This window comes from Onthophagus taurus, chromosome 6, assembly GCF_036711975.1.
Source record: "Onthophagus taurus isolate NC chromosome 6, IU_Otau_3.0, whole genome shotgun sequence".
Classification (NCBI taxonomy): Eukaryota; Metazoa; Arthropoda; class Insecta; order Coleoptera; family Scarabaeidae; genus Onthophagus; species Onthophagus taurus.
Window position 1 is genome coordinate 24,580,252 of NC_091971.1, and position 22,558 is coordinate 24,602,809.

The window sequence follows — 22,558 nt, forward strand, 5'->3', positions numbered from 1 at the left end:
TGACGTTATACGCCGTTTTGAGCCATGTTTGAACTTTCTATCACTTTTGGTTCCGATAATTCTGTTGACCATATTTGTGATATTCAGGCGTCAAATGACATCTTGGAGCATGTTGGAGATAAATAACAAAATGTGCCCAAAACGTGATATTATGACGTTATACGCCGTTCTGAGCCATGTTTGAACTTTCTATCACCTTCGGTTCCGGTAATTCTGTTGACCATATATGTGATATTCAGGCGCCAAATGACATCTTGGAGCATGTTGGAGATAAAAAACAAAATGTGCCCAAAACGTGATATTATGACGTTATACGCCGTTTTGAGCCATGTTTGAACTTTCTATCACTTTTGGTTCCGGTAATTCTGTTGACCGTATTTGTGATATTCAGGCGCCAAATGACATCTTGGAGCATGTTGGAGATAAAAAACAAAATGTGCCCAAAACGTGATATTATGACGTTATACGCCGTTCTGAGCCATGTTTGAACTTTCTATCACTTTCGGTTCCGGTAATTCTGCTGACCATATTTGTGATATTCAGGCGCCAAATAACATCTTGGAGCATGTTGGAGATAAAAAACAAAATGTGCCCAAAACGTGATATTATGACGTTATACGCCGTTCTGAGCCATGTTTGAACTTTCTATCACTTTCGGTTCCGGTAATTCTGTTGACCGTATTTGTGATATTCAGGCGCCAAATGACATCTTGGAGCATGTTGGAGATAAAAAACAAAATGTGCCCAAAACGTAATATTATGACGTTATACGCCCTTTTGAGCCATGTTTGAACTTTCTATCACTTTCGGTTCCGATAATTCTGTTGACCATATTTGTGATATTCAGGCGCCAAATGACATCTTGGAGCATGTTGGAGATAAAAAACAAAATGTGCCCAAAACGTGATATTATGACGTTATACGCCGTTTTGAGCCATGTTTGAACTTTCTATCACTTTCGGTTCCGATAATTCTGTTGACCATATTTGTGATATTCAGGCGCCAAATGACATCTTGGAGCATGTTGGAGATAAAAAACAAAATGTGCCCAAAACGTGATATTATGACGTTATACGCCGTTTTGAGCCATGTTTGAACTTTCTATCACTTTCGGTTCCGATAATTCTGTTGACCATATTTGTGATATTCAGGCGCCAAATGACATCTTGGAGCATGTTGGAGATAAAAAACAAAATGTGCCCAAAACGTGATATTTTGCCATTATACGCCGTTTTGAGCCATGCTTGAACTTTCTATCACTTTCGGTTCCGATAATTCTGTTGACCATATTTGTGATATTCAGGCGCCAAATGACATCTTCGAGCATGTTGGAGATAAAAAACAAAATGTGCCCAAAACGTGATATTATGACGTTATACGCCGTTCTGAGCCATGTTTGAACTTTCTATCACTTTTGGTTCCGGTAATTCTGTTGATCATATTTGTGATATTCAGGCACCAAATGACATCTTGGAGCATGTTGGAGATAAAAAACAAAATGTACCCAAAACGTGATATTATGACGTTATACGCCGTTTTGAGCCATGTTTGAACTTTCTATCACTTTTGGTTCCGGTAATTCTGTTGACCATATATTTGATATTCAGGAGTCAAATGACATCTTGGAGCATGTTGGAGATAAAAAACAAAATGTGCCCAAAACGTGATATTATGACGTTATACGCCGTTTTGAGCCATGTTTGAACTTTCTATCACTTTCGGTTCCGATAATTCTGTTGACCATATTTGTGATATTCAGGCGCCAAATGACATCTTGGAGCATGTTGGAGATAAAAAACAAAATGTGCCCAAAAGGTGATATTATGACGTTATACGCCGTTCTGAGCCATGTTTGAACTTTCTATCACTTTCGGTTCCGGTAATTCTGCTGATCATATTTGCGATATTCAGGAGCCAAATAACATCTTGGAGCATGTTGGAGATAAAAAACAAAATGTGCCCAAAACGTGATATTATGATGTTATACGCCGTTCTGAGCCATGTTTGAACTTTCTATCACTTTTGGTTCCGGTAATTCTGTTGACCATATATTTGATACTCAGGCGCCAAATGACATCTTGGAGCATGTTTAAGATAAAAAACAAAATGTGCCCAAAACGTGATATTATGACGTTATACGCCCTTTTGAGGCATGTTTGAACTTTCTATCACTTTTGGTTCCGGCAATTCTGTTAACCATATTTGTGATATTCAGGCCTCAAATGACATCTTGGAGCACGTTATAGATAAAAAACAAAATGTGCCCAAAACGTGATATTATGACGTTATACGCCGTTCTGAGCCATGTTTGAACATTCTATCACTTTGGGTTCCGGTAATTCTGTTGACCATATTTGTGATATTCAGGCGTCAAATGACATGTTGGAGCATGTTGGAGATAAAAAACAAAATGTGCCCAATACGTGATATTATGACGTTATACGCCGTTCTGAGCCATGTTTGAAGTTTCTATCACTTTTGGTTCCGGTAATTCTGTTGACCATATATTTGATATTCAGGCGCCAAATGACATCTTGGAGCAAGCTGGAGATAAAAAACAAAATGTGCCCAAAACGTGATATTATGACGTTATACGCCGTTTTGAGCCATTTTTGAACTTTCTATCACTTTTGGTTCCGGTAATTCTGTTGACCATATATTTGATATTCAGGCGCCAAATGACATCTTGGAGCAAGTTGGAGATAAAAAACAAAATGTGCCCAAAACGTGATATTATGACGTTATACGCCGTTTTGAGCCATGTTTGAACTTTCTATCACCTTCGGTTCCGGTAATTCTGTTGACCATATATGTGATATTCAGGCGCCAAATGACATCTTGGAGCATGTTGGAGATAAAAAACAAAATGTGCCCAAAACGTGATATTATGACGTTATACGCCGTTTTGAGCCATGTTTGAACTTTCTATCACTTTTGGTACCGGTAATTCTGTTGACCGTATTTGTGATATTCAGGCGCCAAATGACATCTTGGAGCATGTTGGAGATAAAAAACAAAATGTGCCCAAAACGTGATATTATGACGTTATACGCCGTTCTGAGCCATGTTTGAACTTTCTATCACTTTCGGTTCCGGTAATTCTGTTGACCGTATTTGTGATATTCAGGCGCCAAATGACATCTTGGAGCATGTTGGAGATAAAAAACAAAATGTGCCCAAAACGTAATATTATGACGTTATACGCCCTTTTGAGCCATGTTTGAACTTTCTATCACTTTCGGTTCCGATAATTCTGTTGACCATATTTGTGATATTCAGGCGTCAAATGACATCTTGGAGCATGTTGGAGATAAAAAACAAAATGTGCCCAAAACGTGATATTATGACGTTATAAGCCGTTCTGAGCCATGCTTGAACTTTCTATCACTTTTGGCTCCGGTAATTCTGTTGATCATATTTGTGATATTCAGGCGCCAAATGACATCTTGGAGCATGTTGGAGATAAAAAACAAAATGTGCCCAAAACGTGATATTATGACGTTATACGCCGTTCTGAGCCATGTTTGAACTTTCTATCACCTTCGGTTCCGGTAATTCTGTTGACCATATATGTGATATTCAGGCGCCAAATGACATCTTGGAGCATGTTGGAGATAAAAAACAAAATGTGCCCAAAACGTGATATTATGACGTTATACGCCGTTTTGAGCCATGTTTGAACTTTCTATCACTTTTGGTTCCGGTAATTCTGTTGACCATATATTTGATATTCAGGCGCCAAATGACATCTTGGAGCATGTTGGAGATAAAAAACAAAATGTGCCCAAAACGTGATATTATGACGTTATACGCCGTTTTGAGCCATGTTTGAACTTTCTATCACTTTTGGTTCCGGTAATTCTGTTGACCATATATTTGATATTCAGGCGCCAAATGACATCTTGGAGCATGTTGGAGATAAAAAACAAAATGTGCCCAAAACGTGATATTATGACGTTATACGCCGTTTTGAGCCATGTTTGAACTTTCTATCACTTTCGGTTCCGATAATTCTGTTGACCATATTTGTGATATTCAGGCGCCAAATGACATCTTGGAGCATGTTGGAGATGAAAAACAAAATATGCCCAAAACGAGATATTATGACGTTATACGCCGTTCTGAGCGATGTTTGAACTTTCTATCACTTTTGGTTCCGGTAATTCTGTTAACCATATTTGTGATATTCGGCCTCAAATGACATCTTGGAGCATGTTGGAGATAAAAAACAAAATGTGTCCAAAACGTGATATTATGACGTTATACGCCGTTTTGAGCCATGTTTGAACTTTCTATCACTTTTGGTTCCGGTAATTCTGTTGACCATATATTTGATATTCAGGCGCCAAATGACATCTTGGAGCATGTTGGAGATAAAAAACAAAATGTGCCCAAAACGTGATATTATGACGTTATACGCCGTTTTGAGCCATGTTTGAACTTTCTATCACTTTTGGTTCCGGTAATTCTGTTGACCATATATTTGATATTCAGGCGCCAAATGACATCTTGGAGCATGTTGGAGATAAAAAACAAAATGTGCCCAAAACGTGATATTATGACGTTATACGCCGTTTTGAGCCATGTTTGAACTTTCTATCACTTTCGGTTCCGATAATTCTGTTGACCATATTTGTGATATTCAGGCGCCAAATGACATCTTGGAGCATGTTGGAGATGAAAAACAAAATATGCCCAAAACGAGATATTATGACGTTATACGCCGTTCTGAGCGATGTTTGAACTTTCTATCACTTTTGGTTCCGGTAATTCTGTTAACCATATTTGTGATATTCGGCCTCAAATGACATCTTGGAGCATGTTGGAGATAAAAAACAAAATGTGTCCAAAACGTGATATTATGACGTTATACGCCGTTTTGAGCCATGTTTGAACTTTCTATCACTTTTGGTTCCGGTAATTCTGTTGACCATATATTTGATATTCAGGCGCCAAATGACATCTTGGAGCATGTTGGAGATAAAAAACAAAATGTGCCCAAAACGTGATATTTTGCCGTTATACGCCCTTTTGAGCCATGTTTGAACTTTCTATCACCTTTGGTTCCGATAATTCTGCTTACCATATTTGTGATATTCAGGCGCCAAATGACATCTTGGAGCATGTTGGAGATAAAAAACAAAATGTGCCCAAAACGTGATATTATGACGGTATACGCCGTTCTGAACCATGTTTGAACTTTCTATCACTTTCGGTTCCGGTAATTCTGTTGACCATATATGTGATATTCAGGCGCCAAATGACATCTTGGAGCATGTTGGAGATAAAAAACAAAATGTGCCCAAAACGTGATATTTTGCCATTATACGCCGTTTTGAGCCATGCTTGAACTTTCTATCACTTTCGGTTCCGATAATTCTGTTGACCATATTTGTGATATTCAGGCGCCAAATGACATCTTCGAGCATGTTGGAGATAAAAAACAAAATGTGCCCAAAACGTGATATTATGACGTTATACGCCGTTCTGAGCCATGTTTGAACTTTCTATCACTTTTGGTTCCGGTAATTCTGTTGATCATATTTGTGATATTCAGGCACCAAATGACATCTTGGAGCATGTTGGAGATAAAAAACAAAATGTACCCAAAACGTGATATTATGACGTTATACGCCGTTTTGAGCCATGTTTGAACTTTCTATCACTTTTGGTTCCGGTAATTCTGTTGACCATATATTTGATATTCAGGAGTCAAATGACATCTTGGAGCATGTTGGAGATAAAAAACAAAATGTGCCCAAAACGTGATATTATGACGTTATACGCCGTTTTGAGCCATGTTTGAACTTTCTATCACTTTCGGTTCCGATAATTCTGTTGACCATATTTGTGATATTCAGGCGCCAAATGACATCTTGGAGCATGTTGGAGATAAAAAACAAAATGTGCCCAAAAGGTGATATTATGACGTTATACGCCGTTCTGAGCCATGTTTGAACTTTCTATCACTTTCGGTTCCGGTAATTCTGCTGATCATATTTGTGATATTCAGGAGCCAAATAACATCTTGGAGCATGTTGGAGATAAAAAACAAAATGTGCCCAAAACGTGATATTATGATGTTATACGCCGTTCTGAGCCATGTTTGAACTTTCTATCACTTTTGGTTCCGGTAATTCTGTTGACCATATATTTGATACTCAGGCGCCAAATGACATCTTGGAGCATGTTTAAGATAAAAAACAAAATGTGCCCAAAACGTGATATTATGACGTTATACGCCCTTTTGAGGCATGTTTGAACTTTCTATCACTTTTGGTTCCGGCAATTCTGTTAACCATATTTGTGATATTCAGGCCTCAAATGACATCTTGGAGCACGTTATAGATAAAAAACAAAATGTGCCCAAAACGTGATATTATGACGTTATACGCCGTTCTGAGCCATGTTTGAACATTCTATCACTTTGGGTTCCGGTAATTCTGTTGACCATATTTGTGATATTCAGGCGTCAAATGACATGTTGGAGCATGTTGGAGATAAAAAACAAAATGTGCCCAATACGTGATATTATGACGTTATACGCCGTTCTGAGCCATGTTTGAAGTTTCTATCACTTTTGGTTCCGGTAATTCTGTTGACCATATATTTGATATTCAGGCGCCAAATGACATCTTGGAGCACGTTATAGATAAAAAACAAAATGTGCCCAAAACGTGATATTATGACGTTATACGCCGTTCTGAGCCATGTTTGAACATTCTATCACTTTGGGTTCCGGTAATTCTGTTGACCATATTTGTGATATTCAGGCGTCAAATGACATGTTGGAGCATGTTGGAGATAAAAAACAAAATGTGCCCAATACGTGATATTATGACGTTATACGCCGTTCTGAGCCATGTTTGAAGTTTCTATCACTTTTGGTTCCGGTAATTCTGTTGACCATATATTTGATATTCAGGCGCCAAATGACATCTTGGAGCAAGCTGGAGATAAAAAACAAAATGTGCCCAAAACGTGATATTATGACGTTATACGCCGTTTTGAGCCATTTTTGAACTTTCTATCACTTTTGGTTCCGGTAATTCTGTTGACCATATATTTGATATTCAGGCGCCAAATGACATCTTGGAGCAAGTTGGAGATAAAAAACAAAATGTGCCCAAAACGTGATATTATGACGTTATACGCCGTTTTGAGCCATGTTTGAACTTTCTATCACTTTTGGTTCCGGTAATTCTGTTGACCATATATTTGATATTCAGGCGCCAAATGACATCTTGGAGCAAGTTGGAGATAAAAAACAAAATGTGCCCAAAACGTGATATTATGACATTATACGCCGTTTTGAGCCATGTGTGAACTTTCTATCACTTTTGGTTTCGATAATTCTGTTGACCATATTTGTCATATTCAGGCGTCAAATGACATCTTGGAGCATGTTGGAGATAAAAAACAAAATGTGCCCAAAACGTGATATCATGACGTTATACGCCTTTCTGAGCCATGTTTGAACTTTCTATCACTTTTGGCTCCGGTAATTCTGTTGATCATATTTGTGATATTCAGGCGCCAAATGACATCTTGGAACATGTTGGAGATAAAAAACAAAATGTGCCCAAAACGTGATATTATGACGTTAGATGCCGTTTTAAGCCATGTTTGAACTTTCTATCACTTTTGGTTCGGGTAATTCTGTTGACCATATATGTGATATTCTGGCGCCAAATGACATCTTGGAGCATGTTGGAGATAAAAAGCAAAATGTGCCCAAAACGTGATATTATGACGTTATACGCCGTTCTGAGCCATGTTTGAACTTTCTATCACTTTTGGTTCCGGTAATTCTGTTGACCATATTTGTGATATTCAGGCGTCAAATGACATCTTGGAGCATATTGGAGATAAAAAACAAAATGTGTCCAAAACGTGATATTATGACGTTATACGCCGTTCTGAGCCATGTTTGAACTTTGTATCACTTTCGGTTCCGATAATTCTGTTGACCATATTTGTGATATTCTGGCGTCAAATGACATGTTGGAGCATGTTGGAGATAAAAAACAAAATGTGCCCAAAACGTGATATTATGACGTTATACGCCGTTCTGAGCCATGTTTGAACTTTCTACCACTTTTGGCTCCGGTAATTCTGTTGATCATATTTGTGATATTCAGGCGCCAAATGACATCTTGGAGCATGTTGGAGATAAAAAACAAAATGTGCCCAAAACGTGATATTATGACGTTAGATGCCGTTTTAAGCCATGTTTGAACTTTCCATCACTTTTGGTTCTGGTAATTCTGTTGACCATATATGTGATATTCTGGCGCCAAATGACATCTTGGAGCATGTTGGAGATAAAAAACAAAATGTGCCCAAAACGTGATATTATGACGTTATACGCCGTTCTGAGCCATGTTTGAAGTTTCTATCACTTTTGGTTCCGGTAATTCTGTTGACCATATATTTGATATTCAGGCGCCAAATGACATCTTGGAGCAAGCTGGAGATAAAAAACAAAATGTGCCCAAAACGTGATATTATGACGTTATACGCCGTTTTGAGCCATGTTTGAACTTTCTATCACTTTTGGTTCCGGTAATTCTGTTGACCATATATTTGATATTCAAGCGCCAAATGACATCTTGGAGCAAGTTGGAGATAAAAAACAAAATGTGCCCAAAACGTGATATTATGACGTTATACGCCGTTTTGAGCCATGTTTGAACTTTCTATCACTTTTGGTTTCGATAATTCTGTTGACCATATTTGTCATATTCAGGCGTCAAATGACATCTTGGAGCATGTTGGAGATAAAAAACAAAATGTGCCCAAAACGTGATATTATGACGTTATACGCCTTTCTGAGCCATGTTTGAACTTTCTATCACTTTTGGCTCCGGTAATTCTGTTGATCATATTTGTGATATTCAGGCGCCAAATGACATCTTGGAGCATGTTGGAGATAAAAAACAAAATGTGCCCAAAACGTGATATTATGACGTTATACGCCGTTCTGAGCCATGTTTGAACTTTCTATCACTTTGGGTTCCGGTAATTCTGTTGACCATATTTGTGATATTCAGGCGTCAAATGACATGTTGGAGCATGTTGGAGATAAAAAACAAAATGTGCTCAATACGTGATATTATGACGTTATACGCCGTTCTGAGCCATGTTTGAACTTTCTACCACTTTTGGCTCCGGTAATTCTGTTGATCATATTTGTGATATTCAGGCGCCAAATGACATCTTGGAGCATGTTGGAGATAAAAAACAAAATGTGCCCAAAACGTGATATTATGACGTTATACGCCGTTCTGAGCCATGTTTGAACTTTCTATCACCTTCGGTTCCGGTAATTCTGTTGACCATATATGTGATATTCAGGCGCCAAATGACATCTTGGAGCATGTTGGAGATAAAAAACAAAATGTGCCCAAAACGTGATATTATGACGTTATACGCCGTTTTGAGCCATGTTTGAACTTTCTATCACTTTTGGTACCGGTAATTCTGTTGACCGTATTTGTGATATTCAGGCGCCAAATGACATCTTGGAGCATGTTGGAGATAAAAAACAAAATGTGCCCAAAACGTGATATTATGACGTTATACGCCGTTCTGAGCCATGTTTGAACTTTCTATCACTTTCGGTTCCGGTAATTCTGTTGACCGTATTTGTGATATTCAGGCGCCAAATGACATCTTGGAGCATGTTGGAGATGAAAAACAAAATATGCCCAAAACGAGATATTATGACGTTATACGCCGTTCTGAGCGATGTTTGAACTTTCTATCACTTTTGGTTCCGGTAATTCTGTTAACCATATTTGTGATATTCGGCCTCAAATGACATCTTGGAGCATGTTGGAGATAAAAAACAAAATGTGTCCAAAACGTGATATTATGACGTTATACGCCGTTTTGAGCCATGTTTGAACTTTCTATCACTTTTGGTTCCGGTAATTCTGTTGACCATATATTTGATATTCAGGCGCCAAATGACATCTTGGAGCAAGTTGGAGATAAAAAACAAAATGTGCCCAAAACGTGATATTATGACGTTATACGCCGTTCTGAGCCATGTTTGAATTTTCTATCATTTTTGGTTCCGGTAATTCTGTTGATCATATTTGTGATATTCAGGCGCCAAATGACATCTTGGAGCATGTTGGAGATAAAAAACAAAATGTGCCCAAAACGTGATATTTTGCCGTTATACGCCCTTTTGAGCCATGTTTGAACTTTCTATCACCTTTGGTTCCGATAATTCTGCTTACCATATTTGTGATATTCAGGCGCCAAATGACATCTTGGAGCATGTTGGAGATAAAAAACAAAATGTGCCCAAAACGTGATATTATGACGGTATACGCCGTTCTGAACCATGTTTGAACTTTCTATCACTTTCGGTTCCGGTAATTCTGTTGACCATATATGTGATATTCAGGCGCCAAATGACATCTTGGAGCATGTTGGAGATAAAAAACAAAATGTGCCCAAAACGTGATATTTTGCCATTATACGCCGTTTTGAGCCATGCTTGAACTTTCTATCACTTTCGGTTCCGATAATTCTGTTGACCATATTTGTGATATTCAGGCGCCAAATGACATCTTCGAGCATGTTGGAGATAAAAAACAAAATGTGCCCAAAACGTGATATTATGACGTTATACGCCGTTCTGAGCCATGTTTGAACTTTCTATCACTTTTGGTTCCGGTAATTCTGTTGATCATATTTGTGATATTCAGGCACCAAATGACATCTTGGAGCATGTTGGAGATAAAAAACAAAATGTACCCAAAACGTGATATTATGACGTTATACGCCGTTTTGAGCCATGTTTGAACTTTCTATCACTTTTGGTTCCGGTAATTCTGTTGACCATATATTTGATATTCAGGAGTCAAATGACATCTTGGAGCATGTTGGAGATAAAAAACAAAATGTGCCCAAAACGTGATATTATGACGTTATACGCCGTTTTGAGCCATGTTTGAACTTTCTATCACTTTCGGTTCCGATAATTCTGTTGACCATATTTGTGATATTCAGGCGCCAAATGACATCTTGGAGCATGTTGGAGATAAAAAACAAAATGTGCCCAAAAGGTGATATTATGACGTTATACGCCGTTCTGAGCCATGTTTGAACTTTCTATCACTTTCGGTTCCGGTAATTCTGCTGATCATATTTGTGATATTCAGGAGCCAAATAACATCTTGGAGCATGTTGGAGATAAAAAACAAAATGTGCCCAAAACGTGATATTATGATGTTATACGCCGTTCTGAGCCATGTTTGAACTTTCTATCACTTTTGGTTCCGGTAATTCTGTTGACCATATATTTGATACTCAGGCGCCAAATGACATCTTGGAGCATGTTTAAGATAAAAAACAAAATGTGCCCAAAACGTGATATTATGACGTTATACGCCCTTTTGAGGCATGTTTGAACTTTCTATCACTTTTGGTTCCGGCAATTCTGTTAACCATATTTGTGATATTCAGGCCTCAAATGACATCTTGGAGCACGTTATAGATAAAAAACAAAATGTGCCCAAAACGTGATATTATGACGTTATACGCCGTTCTGAGCCATGTTTGAACATTCTATCACTTTGGGTTCCGGTAATTCTGTTGACCATATTTGTGATATTCAGGCGTCAAATGACATGTTGGAGCATGTTGGAGATAAAAAACAAAATGTGCCCAATACGTGATATTATGACGTTATACGCCGTTCTGAGCCATGTTTGAAGTTTCTATCACTTTTGGTTCCGGTAATTCTGTTGACCATATATTTGATATTCAGGCGCCAAATGACATCTTGGAGCAAGCTGGAGATAAAAAACAAAATGTGCCCAAAACGTGATATTATGACGTTATACGCCGTTTTGAGCCATTTTTGAACTTTCTATCACTTTTGGTTCCGGTAATTCTGTTGACCATATATTTGATATTCAGGCGCCAAATGACATCTTGGAGCAAGTTGGAGATAAAAAACAAAATGTGCCCAAAACGTGATATTATGACGTTATACGCCGTTTTGAGCCATGTTTGAACTTTCTATCACTTTTGGTTCCGGTAATTCTGTTGACCATATATTTGATATTCAGGCGCCAAATGACATCTTGGAGCAAGTTGGAGATAAAAAACAAAATGTGCCCAAAACGTGATATTATGACATTATACGCCGTTTTGAGCCATGTGTGAACTTTCTATCACTTTTGGTTTCGATAATTCTGTTGACCATATTTGTCATATTCAGGCGTCAAATGACATCTTGGAGCATGTTGGAGATAAAAAACAAAATGTGCCCAAAACGTGATATCATGACGTTATACGCCTTTCTGAGCCATGTTTGAACTTTCTATCACTTTTGGCTCCGGTAATTCTGTTGATCATATTTGTGATATTCAGGCGCCAAATGACATCTTGGAACATGTTGGAGATAAAAAACAAAATGTGCCCAAAACGTGATATTATGACGTTAGATGCCGTTTTAAGCCATGTTTGAACTTTCTATCACTTTTGGTTCGGGTAATTCTGTTGACCATATATGTGATATTCTGGCGCCAAATGACATCTTGGAGCATGTTGGAGATAAAAAGCAAAATGTGCCCAAAACGTGATATTATGACGTTATACGCCGTTCTGAGCCATGTTTGAACTTTCTATCACTTTTGGTTCCGGTAATTCTGTTGACCATATTTGTGATATTCAGGCGTCAAATGACATCTTGGAGCATATTGGAGATAAAAAACAAAATGTGTCCAAAACGTGATATTATGACGTTATACGCCGTTCTGAGCCATGTTTGAACTTTGTATCACTTTCGGTTCCGATAATTCTGTTGACCATATTTGTGATATTCTGGCGCCAAATGACATCTTGGAGCATGTTGGAGATAAAAAACAAAATGTGCCCAAAACGTGATATTATGACGTTATACGCCGTTCTGAGCCATGTTTAAACTTTCTATCACTTTGGGTTCCGGTAATTCTGTTGACCATATTTGTGATATTCAGGCGTCAAATGACATGTTGGAGCATGTTGGAGATAAAAAACAAAATGTGCCCAAAACGTGATATTATGACGTTATACGCCGTTCTGAGCCATGTTTGAACTTTCTACCACTTTTGGCTCCGGTAATTCTGTTGACCATATATGTGATATTCTGGCGCCAAATGACATCTTGGAGCATGTTGGAGATAAAAAACAAAATGTGCCCAAAACGTGATATTATGACGTTAGATGCCGTTTTAAGCCATGTTTGAACTTTCTATCACTTTTGGTTCGGGTAATTCTGTTGACCATATATGTGATATTCTGGCGCCAAATGACATCTTGGAGCATGTTGGAGATAAAAAACAAAATGTGCCCAAAACGTGATATTATGACGTTATACGCCGTTCTGAGCCATGTTTGAACTTTCTATCACTTTTGGTTCCGGTAATTCTGTTGACCATATTTGTGATATTCAGGCGTCAAATGACATCTTGGAGCATGTTGGAGATAAAAAACAAAATGTGCCCAAAACGTGATATTATGACGTTATACGCCGTTCTGAGCCATGTTTGAACTTTCTATCACTTTGGGTTCCGGTAATTCTGTTGACCATATTTGTGATATTCAGGCGTCAAATGACATGTTGGAGCATGTTGGAGATAAAAAACAAAATGTGCTCAATCCGTGATATTATGACGTTATACGCCGTTCTGAGCCATGTTTGAACTTTCTACCACTTTTGGCTCCGGTAATTCTGTTGATCATATTTGTGATATTCAGGCGCCAAATGACATCTTGGAGCATGTTGGAGATAAAAAACAAAATGTGCCCAAAACGTGATATTATGACGTTAGATGCCGTTTTAAGCCATGTTTGAACTTTCCATCACTTTTGGTTCTGGTAATTCTGTTGACCATATATGTGATATTCTGGCGCCAAATGACATCTTGGAGCATGTTGGAGATAAAAAACAAAATGTGCCCAAAACGTGATATTATGACGTTATACGCCGTTCTGAGCCATGTTTGAAGTTTCTATCACTTTTGGTTCCGGTAATTCTGTTGACCATATATTTGATATTCAGGCGCCAAATGACATCTTGGAGCAAGCTGGAGATAAAAAACAAAATGTGCCCAAAACGTGATATTATGACGTTATACGCCGTTTTGAGCCATTTTTGAACTTTCTATCACTTTTGGTTCCGGTAATTCTGTTGACCATATATTTGATATTCAGGCGCCAAATGACATCTTGGAGCAGTTGGAGATAAAAAACAAAATGTGCCCAAAACGTGATATTATGACGTTATACGCCGTTTTGAGCCATGTTTGAACTTTCTATCACTTTTGGTTCCGGTAATTCTGTTGACCATATTTGTCATATTCAGGCGTCAAATGACATCTTGGAGCATGTTGGAGATAAAAAACAAAATGTGCCCAAAACGTGATATTATGACGTTATACGCCTTTCTGAGCCATGTTTGAACTTTCTATCACTTTTGGCTCCGGTAATTCTGTTGATCATATTTGTGATATTCAGGCGCCAAATGACATCTTGGAGCATGTTGGAGATAAAAAACAAAATGTGCCCAAAACGTGATATTATGACGTTAGATGCCGTTTTAAGCCATGTTTGAACTTTCTATCACTTTTGGTTCGGGTAATTCTGTTGACCATATATGTGATATTCTGGCGCCAAATGACATCTTGGAGCATGTTGGAGATAAAAAACAAAATGTGCCCAAAACGTGATATTATGACGTTATACGCCGTTCTGAGCCATGTTTGAACTTTCTATCACTTTTGGTTCCGGTAATTCTGTTGACCATATTTGTGATATTCAGGCGTCAAATGACATCTTGGAGCATGTTGGAGATAAAAAACAAAATGTGTCCAAAACGTGATATTATGACGTTATACGCCGTTCTGAGCCATGTTTGAACTTTCTATCACTTTTGGCTCCGGTAATTCTGTTGATCATATTTGTGATATTCAGGCGTCAAATGACATCTTGGAGCATGTTGGAGATAAAAAGCAAGATGTGCCCAAAACGTGATATTATGACGTTATACGCCGTTCTGAGCCATGTTTGAACTTTCTATCACTTTTGGCTCCGGTAATTCTGTTGATCATATTTGTGATATTCAGGCGCCAAATGACATCTTGGAGCAAGTTGGAGATAAAAAACAAAATGTGCCCAAAACGTGATATTATAACGTTATACGCCGTTCTGAGCCATGTTTGAACTTTCTATCACTTTTGGCTCCGGTAATTCTGTTGATCATATTTGTGATATTCAGGCGCCAAATGACATCTTGGAGCATGTTGGAGATAAAAAACAAAATGTGCCCAAAACGTGATATTATGACGTTAGATGCCGTTTTAAGCCATGTTTGAACTTTCTATCACTTTTGGTTCGGGTAATTCTGTTGACCATATATGTGATATTCTGGCGCCAAATGACATCTTGGAGCATGTTGGAGATAAAAAACAAAATGTGCCCAAAACGTGATATTATGACGTTATACGCCGTTCTGAGCCATGTTTGAACTTTCTATCACTTTCGGTTCCGGTAATTCTGTTGACCATATTTGTGATATTCAGGCGTCAAATGACATCTTGGAGCATATTGGAGATAAAAAACAAAATGTGTCCAAAACGTGATATTATGACGTTATACGCCGTTCTGAGCCATGTTTGAACTTTGTATCACTTTCGGTTCCGATAATTCTGTTGACCATATTTGTGATATTCTGGCGCCAAATGACATCTTGGAGCAAGTTGGAGATAAAAAACAAAATGTGCCCAAAACGTGATATTATGACGTCATACGCCGTTTTGAGCCATGTTTGAACTTTCTATCACTTTCGGTTCCGATAATTCTGTTGACCATATTCGTGATATTCAGGCGCCAAATGACATCTTGGAGCATGTTGGAGATGAAAAACAAAATATGCCTAAAACGAGATATTGTGACGTTATACGCCGTTCTGAGCGATGTTTGAACTTTCTATCACTTTTGGTTCCGGTAATTCTGTTAACCATATTTGTGATATTCGGCCTCAAATGACATCTTGGAGCATGTTGGAGATAAAAAACAAAATGTGCCCAAAACGTGATATTATGACGTTATACGCCGTTTTGAGCCATGTTTGAACTTTCTATCACTTTTGGTTCCGGTAATTCTGTTGACCATATATTTGATATTCAGGCGCCAAATGACATCTTGGAGCAAGTTGGAGATAAAAAACAAAATGTGCCCAAAACGTGATATTATGACGTTATACGCCGTTCTGAGCCATGTTTGAATTTTCTATCATTTTTGGTTCCGGTAATTCTGTTGATCATATTTGTGATATTCAGGCGCCAAATGACATCTTGGAGCATGTTGGAGATAAAAAACAAAATGTGCCCAAAACGTGATATTTTGCCGTTATACGCCCTTTTGAGCCATGTTTGAACTTTCTATCACCTTTGGTTCCGATAATTCTGCTGACCATATTTGTGATATTCAGGCGCCAAATGACATCTTGGAGCATGTTGGAGATAAAAAACAAAATGTGCCCAAAACGTGATATTATGACGGTATACGCCGTTCTGAACCATGTTTGAACTTTCTATCACTTTCGGTTCCGGTAATTCTGTTGACCATATATGTGATATTCAGGCGCCAAATGACATCTTGGAGCATGTTGGAGATAAAAAACAAAATGTGCCCAAAACGTGATATTTTGCCATTATACGCCGTTTTGAGCCATGTTTGAACTTTCTATCACTTTGGGTTCCGGTAATTCTGTTGATCATATTTGTGATATTCAGGCACCAAATGACATCTTGGAGCATGTTGGAGATAAAAAACAAAATGTGCCCAAAACGTGATATTATGACGTTATACGCCGTTTTGAGCCATGTTTGAACTTTCTATCACTTTTGGTTCCGGTAATTCTGTTGACCATATATTTGATATTCAGGAGTCAAATGACATCTTGGAGCATGTTGGAGATAAAAAACAAAATGTGCCCAAAACGTGATATTATGACGTTATACGCCGTTTTGAGCCATGTTTGAACTTTCTATCACTTTCGGTTCCGATAATTCTGTTGACCATATTTGTGATATTCAGGCCTCAAATGACATCTTGGAGCATGTTAGAGATAAAAATCAAAATGTGCCCAAAACGTGATATTATGACGTTATACGCCGTTTTGAGCCATGTTTGAACTTTCTATCACTTTTGGTTCCGGTAATTCTGTTGACCATATATTTGATACTCAGGCGCCAAATGACATCTTGGAGCATGTTTAAGATAAAAAACAAAATGTGCCCAAAACGTGATATTATGACGTTATACGCCCTTTTGAGGCATGTTTGAACTTTCTATCACTTTTGGTTCCGGCAATTCTGTTAACCATATTTGTGATATTCAGGCCTCAAATGATATCTTGGAGCATGTTGGAGATAAAAAACAAAATGTGCCCAAAACGTGATATTATGACGTTAGATGCCGTTTTAAGCCATGTTTGAACTTTCTATCACTTTTGGTTCGGGTAATTCTGTTGACCATATATGTGATATTCTGGCGCCAAATGACATCTTGGAGCATGTTGGAGATAAAAAACAAAATGTGCCCAAAACGTGATATTATGACGTTATACGCCGTTCTGAGCCATGTTTGAACTTTCTATCACTTTTGGTTCCGGTAATTCTGTTGACCATATTTGTGATATTCAGGCGTCAAATGACATCTTGGAGCATGTTGGAGATAAAAAACAAAATGTGCCCAAAACGTGATATTATGACGTTATACGCCGTTCTGAGCCATGTTTGAACTTTCTATCACTTTGGGTTCCGGTAATTCTGTTGACCATATTTGTGATATTCAGGCGTCAAATGACATGTTGGAGCATGTTGGAGATAAAAAACAAAATGTGCTCAATACGTGATATTATGACGTTATACGCCGTTCTGAGCCATGTTTGAACTTTCTACCACTTTTGGCTCCGGTAATTCTGTTGATCATATTTGTGATATTCAGGCGCCAAATGACATCTTGGAGCATGTTGGAGATAAAAAACAAAATGTGCCCAAAACGTGATATTATGACGTTAGATGCCGTTTTAAGCCATGTTTGAACTTTCCATCACTTTTGGTTCTGGTAATTCTGTTGACCATATATGTGATATTCTGGCGCCAAATGACATCTTGGAGCATGTTGGAGATAAAAAACAAAATGTGCCCAAAACGTGATATTATGACGTTATACGCCGTTCTGAGCCATGTTTGAAGTTTCTATCACTTTTGGTTCCGGTAATTCTGTTGACCATATATTTGATATTCAGGCGCCAAATGACATCTTGGAGCAAGCTGGAGATAAAAAACAAAATGTGCCCAAAACGTGATATTATGACGTTATACGCCGTTTTGAGCCATTTTTGAACTTTCTATCACTTTTGGTTCCGGTAATTCTGTTGACCATATATTTGATATTCAGGCGCCAAATGACATCTTGGAGCAGTTGGAGATAAAAAACAAAATGTGCCCAAAACGTGATATTATGACGTTATACGCCGTTTTGAGCCATGTTTGAACTTTCTATCACTTTTGGTTCCGGTAATTCTGTTGACCATATTTGTCATATTCAGGCGTCAAATGACATCTTGGAGCATGTTGGAGATAAAAAACAAAATGTGCCCAAAACGTGATATTATGACGTTATACGCCTTTCTGAGCCATGTTTGAACTTTCTATCACTTTTGGCTCCGGTAATTCTGTTGATCATATTTGTGATATTCAGGCGCCAAATGACATCTTGGAGCATGTTGGAGATAAAAAACAAAATGTGCCCAAAACGTGATATTATGACGTTAGATGCCGTTTTAAGCCATGTTTGAACTTTCTATCACTTTTGGTTCGGGTAATTCTGTTGACCATATATGTGATATTCTGGCGCCAAATGACATCTTGGAGCATGTTGGAGATAAAAAACAAAATGTGCCCAAAACGTGATATTATGACGTTATACGCCGTTCTGAGCCATGTTTGAACTTTCTATCACTTTTGGTTCCGGTAATTCTGTTGACCATATTTGTGATATTCAGGCGTCAAATGACATCTTGGAGCATGTTGGAGATAAAAAACAAAATGTGTCCAAAACGTGATATTATGACGTTATACGCCGTTCTGAGCCATGTTTGAACTTTCTATCACTTTTGGCTCCGGTAATTCTGTTGATCATATTTGTGATATTCAGGCGTCAAATGACATCTTGGAGCATGTTGGAGATAAAAAGCAAGATGTGCCCAAAACGTGATATTATGACGTTATACGCCGTTCTGAGCCATGTTTGAACTTTCTATCACTTTTGGCTCCGGTAATTCTGTTGATCATATTTGTGATATTCAGGCGCCAAATGACATCTTGGAGCAAGTTGGAGATAAAAAACAAAATGTGCCCAAAACGTGATATTATAACGTTATACGCCGTTCTGAGCCATGTTTGAACTTTCTATCACTTTTGGCTCCGGTAATTCTGTTGATCATATTTGTGATATTCAGGCGCCAAATGACATCTTGGAGCATGTTGGAGATAAAAAACAAAATGTGCCCAAAACGTGATATTATGACGTTAGATGCCGTTTTAAGCCATGTTTGAACTTTCTATCACTTTTGGTTCGGGTAATTCTGTTGACCATATATGTGATATTCTGGCGCCAAATGACATCTTGGAGCATGTTGGAGATAAAAAACAAAATGTGCCCAAAACGTGATATTATGACGTTATACGCCGTTCTGAGCCATGTTTGAACTTTCTATCACTTTCGGTTCCGGTAATTCTGTTGACCATATTTGTGATATTCAGGCGTCAAATGACATCTTGGAGCATATTGGAGATAAAAAACAAAATGTGTCCAAAACGTGATATTATGACGTTATACGCCGTTCTGAGCCATGTTTGAACTTTGTATCACTTTCGGTTCCGATAATTCTGTTGACCATATTTGTGATATTCTGGCGCCAAATGACATCTTGGAGCAAGTTGGAGATAAAAAACAAAATGTGCCCAAAACGTGATATTATGACGTCATACGCCGTTTTGAGCCATGTTTGAACTTTCTATCACTTTCGGTTCCGATAATTCTGTTGACCATATTCGTGATATTCAGGCGCCAAATGACATCTTGGAGCATGTTGGAGATGAAAAACAAAATATGCCTAAAACGAGATATTGTGACGTTATACGCCGTTCTGAGCGATGTTTGAACTTTCTATCACTTTTGGTTCCGGTAATTCTGTTAACCATATTTGTGATATTCGGCCTCAAATGACATCTTGGAGCATGTTGGAGATAAAAAACAAAATGTGCCCAAAACGTGATATTATGACGTTATACGCCGTTTTGAGCCATGTTTGAACTTTCTATCACTTTTGGTTCCGGTAATTCTGTTGACCATATATTTGATATTCAGGCGCCAAATGACATCTTGGAGCAAGTTGGAGATAAAAAACAAAATGTGCCCAAAACGTGATATTATGACGTTATACGCCGTTCTGAGCCATGTTTGAATTTTCTATCATTTTTGGTTCCGGTAATTCTGTTGATCATATTTGTGATATTCAGGCGCCAAATGACATCTTGGAGCATGTTGGAGATAAAAAACAAAATGTGCCCAAAACGTGATATTTTGCCGTTATACGCCCTTTTGAGCCATGTTTGAACTTTCTATCACCTTTGGTTCCGATAATTCTGCTGACCATATTTGTGATATTCAGGCGCCAAATGACATCTTGGAGCATGTTGGAGATAAAAAACAAAATGTGCCCAAAACGTGATATTATGACGGTATACGCCGTTCTGAACCATGTTTGAACTTTCTATCACTTTCGGTTCCGGTAATTCTGTTGACCATATATGTGATATTCAGGCGCCAAATGACATCTTGGAGCATGTTGGAGATAAAAAACAAAATGTGCCCAAAACGTGATATTTTGCCATTATACGCCGTTTTGAGCCATGTTTGAACTTTCTATCACCTTTGGTTCCGATAATTCTGCTGACCATATTTGTGATATTCAGGCACCAAATGACATCTTGGAGCATGTTGGAGATAAAAAACAAAATGTGCCCAAAACGTGATATTATGACGTTATACGCCGTTTTGAGCCATGTTTGAACTTTCTATCACTTTCGGTTCCGATAATTCTGTTGACCATATTTGTGATATTCAGGCCTCAAATGACATCTTGGAGCATGTTAGAGATAAAAATCAAAATGTGCCCAAAACGTGATATTATGACGTTATACGCCGTTTTGAGCCATGTTTGAACTTTCTATCACTTTTGGTTCCGGTAATTCTGTTGACCATATATTTGATACTCAGGCGCCAAATGACATCTTGGAGCATGTTTAAGATAAAAAACAAAATGTGCCCAAAACGTGATATTATGACGTTATACGCCCTTTTGAGGCATGTTTGAACTTTCTATCACTTTTGGTTCCGGCAATTCTGTTAACCATATTTGTGATATTCAGGCCTCAAATGATATCTTGGAGCATGTTGGAGATAAAAAACAAAATGTGCCCAAAACGTGATATTATGACGTTAGATGCCGTTTTAAGCCATGTTTGAACTTTCTATCACTTTTGGTTCGGGTAATTCTGTTGACCATATATGTGATATTCAGGCGTCAAATGACATCTTGGAGCATGTTGGAGATAAAAAACAAAATGTGCCCAAAACGTGATATTATGACGTTATACGCCGTTCTGAGCCATGTTTGACCTTTCTATCACTTTTGGTTCCGGTAATTCTGTTGACCATATTTGTCATATTCAGGCGTCAAATGACATCTTGGAGCATGTTGGAGATAAAAAACAAAATGTGCCCAAAACGTGATATTATGACGTTATACGCCGTTCTGAGCCATGTTTGAACTTTCTATCACTTTTGGTTCCGGTAATTCTGTTGATCATATTTGTGATATTCAGGCGCCAAATGACATCTTGGAGCATGTTGGAGATAAAAAACAAAATGTGCCCAAAACGTGATATTTTGCCGTTATACGCCGTTTTGAGCCATGCTTGAACTTTCTATCACTTTCGGTTCCGATAATTCTGTTGACCATATTTGTGATATTCAGGCGCCAAATGACATCTTGGAGCATGTTGGAGCTAAAAAACAAAATGTGCCCGAAACGTGATATTATGACGTTATACGCCGTTCTGAGCCATGTTTGAACTTTCTATCACTTTTGGTTCCGGTAATTCTGTTGATCATATTTGTGATATTCAGGCGCCAAATGACATCTTGGAGCATGTTGGAGATAAAAAACAAAATGTGCCCGAAACGTGATATTATGACGTTATACGCTGTTCTGAGCCATGTTTGAACTTTCTATCACTTTTGGTTCCGATAATTCTGTTGACCATATTTGTGATATTCAGGCGCCAAATGACATCTTGGAGCATGTTGGAGATAAAAAACAAAATGCACCCAAAACGTGATATTATGACGTTATACGCCGTTCTGAGCCATGTTTGAACTTTCTATCACTTTTGGTTCCGGTAATTCTGTAGAC